Source organism: Heterocephalus glaber, unplaced genomic scaffold, assembly GCF_053883595.1.
Source record: "Heterocephalus glaber isolate CG9 unplaced genomic scaffold, H.glaber_assembly_v1.0 deba00001729, whole genome shotgun sequence".
Classification (NCBI taxonomy): Eukaryota; Metazoa; Chordata; class Mammalia; order Rodentia; family Bathyergidae; genus Heterocephalus; species Heterocephalus glaber.
Window position 1 is genome coordinate 3,717,865 of NW_028258440.1, and position 3,887 is coordinate 3,721,751.

At 39.3% G+C, this 3,887-nt stretch overlaps 1 pseudogene; it reads right to left on the reverse strand.

Moving 5' to 3' along the window:
• Positions 1-3,036: 3,036 nt before the first annotated feature.
• Positions 3,037-3,572, reverse strand: LOC101707161 (ADP-ribosylation factor-like protein 2-binding protein pseudogene; annotated as a pseudogene).
• Positions 3,573-3,887: the final 315 nt, after the last annotated feature.

The following is a 3,887-nucleotide window of genomic DNA, read 5'->3' on the forward strand; positions in this document are numbered from 1 at the left end:
GTTACTGAAAGCAGCAGGGTTTTCTTTTTAAAGCTGACTAATAGCTCATTGCATTGGTGTACCACAATTTTTATTATCCATCTGTCTGTCAGTGGACCCTTGAGTTGTTTCTATATCTTAGCTATTATAAATAGTGGTACAAAGAGGGTGTTTGTCTTTTGATCCTAATTTCAATTCTTTTGTATATGTACGCAGAAGTGAGATTGCTCGATCATATGATAGTTGTATTTTTCATTATTTGAGGAAATTCCATATTGATTTCAACAATGGCTGAAATATTTTAGATTCCCACTAACCATGTATAAAGTTGCTTATTATTTGCATGTCTTTGCCAATACTTGTTACCTTCTGGTTTTGGATTTGTTGTATTTTTTAATTCCATTGCAAATATTTTCTAATTTTCTTTGCAATTTCCTCTTTCATCCATGGATTATTTATGAGTATATTGTTTAATTTCCAAGTGATTGGAGATTTTTCTTGATATATTTCTCTTATTGTTTTCCTGTTTAAATCATTTGTGGGCAGAGACCATATTTTGTACAATTTCAATTATTTTTTAAAGGTTTTAGGGCCATTTACTTATTTATTTATTTATTTATTTTTGGTACCGAGGATCGAACTCGGGTCCTTGCGCTGGCTTGCTCAGCAGGCGGCGAAACCACTGAGCTAAATCCCCGGCCCTAGGGCTATTTGTTTTAAACAGATTATCTTTTAGTACAGAAAAAAACTAAATATATATCTGGATATCTTGCAAGTACACATTCCTTTCACAATTTATGTACAGTGAATACATAAATATACTTATATTGCTACTTTAACTTGTTATTTCAAAGACCTGTGCATACTGTGTCAACATTTGAATTACTTCTGAGGTAAAATAATATACATATTGTATACCTGAAATGTACCAATACAAGAATTTAAGCAAAAAAACAAAAAAGAAATTAGGAAACCTGACCAGGGCTTTAGCTCAGTGCTTCAATTATTTTTTAATATGCTGTAGTTTGGTGTAAGACCTGAGATGATATCTATATTGGTAAATACATTCTGCTATTGTTGAGTAGAGTGTTCTATAAATATCAACTATTTACAATTAGTTGATGTTTTATTTTCTCTTAAAATTCTGGATTTCATTAAATTTATACCATGATGACCTATATCCTACCAAGCCACAACCTAGAATAATAATTAAATATTACACCTGAAACGATACTAAAACAAAATAGCAGAAACAGTTAAGAGGTCATTACAAACTATTTACAGATTTGTATAATTTTGATGCCACATTTTTTGCCACAAAATTCAGATAAGATAATGCAATAAATAAAATTATTTTACCCCCAAGATAATCAAATGGTTTTAATTGTATTACTTTTTCTTTCTCTCTAGAATTTCTTCTCCTTTTTTTGATATTTATTTTTTAACTTTATTTTTTATAAGTACATATTGATCATATATTTTGATCATATTCATCTTAGGAAATTTGTACCTATACATAATATATCTTCCTTTTTTCCCCATTCACCTCCCCTCCCTTCAACCTTTCTTTTCCTCCCCATTTACAAAAACTTTGTTGTCATTTTTTTCTTCCATTCTCTTTTTTCCCTTTTCCCTTCCTTACCGTCCCCCTCCCTCCTCCCTTGTTCCTCTTCCCATTTGAATGTGTTCTTCCTACTTCCCAATATCTATCCTCCATTATGCTCCTTATTTGCTGTTTGAGTTTCTTTTTTCTTTTTTTCTTACAAAATACCTCAAATTTTACTCATGATACAAAAGTAAGCAATGCATTAGTACAGAAAAACACATAGCTTATAGCTTATCCTTTAAAATCAGAATGGTCAAATGAAGTGAAAAGGACAGATTCTTATTTTCACTATAAAAAATGAAATCAAAAGTACACATTAGGAATTGAACCGTTTGTCTTCTTTGGAGAGATGTGACTTATTTCTCCGTTGACAATGATCTACCAAACACTGTGCTAAGTCAGAGCTGACAGGTGACCAGCGGAGGTCCACTGCTCCAACTCTTGCTGAGCTGGACAAGGAGCACCATGTTGTCAGGACAGGTCTGGACAGGAAGAAGAAATTGCAGTCTGTACCTATTCCAACAGAAACCCAACAGAGTGGCTTGGACAGAAAAGATACAAGCAAGAGCGCAGAAACACTCTTAACATGCTTCAACAGCAGGATAGCATTAGTTTACTACAATAGAAAGATAGCTTTAGCCTATTTGCAGCACATGCATCCACAGCAATGCAGAAAGTACTTTTGCCTTCATAGCACTGACAACTACAGAGCGCACAGCATATAATACTTTGATCTTTAAGTGGGTAATCATGGAAGTTCCAAGATCATATCCACTAGGTTAGCCTGAGTATTCATCTATAAAAATATTTTCTTGAAAATAATGTTTAAAAAGAGACTTTTAGAAACAGGGAGACTACATCAGGACCAGCAGAAGAGGGTGTTACAAGAACTGCAGACGTGAGACAGGAGTGGATTTTTGATGGGGCTTTAAGGTAAAGGGCATCTTTCTCGCTCACTTCCTCCAGCCAGGTCAGGGATCATAGGAGATTCTGAGATCTCAGGCTGGCTGGTTGGCTCAGGCGAGTGACTCCCTGGAATAATACTCCCTAACAAAAACCCCACTGAAGCTTAAGGTTTGAAACCCTGACCTATGTAGAAAAGAGCTATGAATACACCAAAGGACTCATGCAAAGCCTGTAGGGACAGAGGGTTGGTGACAGTGGGCTCCTGTACACTGCTGACAGCCACACTGGCGTACACTCAGGGGAGGCTGGGGATGGCTGGCATGGGGTTGCCCTAGAGCCTGACTCAGAAGCACCTGAATGAAGTGTCCATAGGAGAGAAGCACTAGGGTTACTAAATACAGGAAGGTGATTCAGGAGAAATGAGGCTAGGAGGACCAGGTCAAGTTTTTGACCCACTAATAATTAACATGAATGAAGGGCTGCAGTACAGTCTTTCCAAAATGCACTCTTCGGTTGTCTTTAGCTGAGGTCTCTGAGCTGTTTAGCTGCTGACATCCAGAATGATCCCATTCATTACCTAGTGCTGCAGATTGTTCTGGGAAGCTGGCATTGTAGATGATTTGCACAACGATGTCACTACCAAGCCACTGCTTAAATCCAGCCCCCAGCCTTCCTTTTCTGCTCTGTAGTCTAGAAACATTTCTTTAAAACCCAGAAAATCTGTAAATGTGAGCAGCATGTCAATGATGTCACCAGCCACTTCATCTTTACAGTGCTATAGCTTTGTAGTGAAGGCCTCCATGCTGAACCCTGGGATCTACTCCAGTAGCTGTTTCTCAATGTCCTTCTCCACTAGAGAAATATATTCATTAAAAATGGGTGTGTAGGTGAGTTTATTCTCCTCTGTGTCTTCAAACTCCTGGTAGTACTTGTCCATGAAATTTCTCTGTAGTAACTGGGACTCAGCATCCATGATAATGTCCTCTAAATATCCAACCACAGCATCAAATTCTGCATCCGAGGCAGAGGAGAAGGACAGCGCCAAGTTCTCCTCCTCCAGGGCGTCCATACTCAAGGAGCTGCATCTATCTGTGCGGGCACTCGGGCTCCTCGGCCTCTTACGACGCCCGCGGCCCAGGCTCAGCCTCGGCTCTATTTCGCGGTGGCCGCAGCAGCATCGAGGGCACGGCGGCCGCCAGCTTGGGGAGGCCTCACCGCCCAGCCAGCTCAGCACCTCCGTGCGAGGCCCGGCTCAGGCACCCTTGCCAGGCCAGGCCGCTCCGCGAGCACTGCCGCCACCACGGGTTCAAACCTCAGTTACACACCGCCACACCGCCCTTTGAGTTTTTTTCTTTTTTTGGTTTTTCTCCTTAAATTCTTTTATTGGTACATTTCA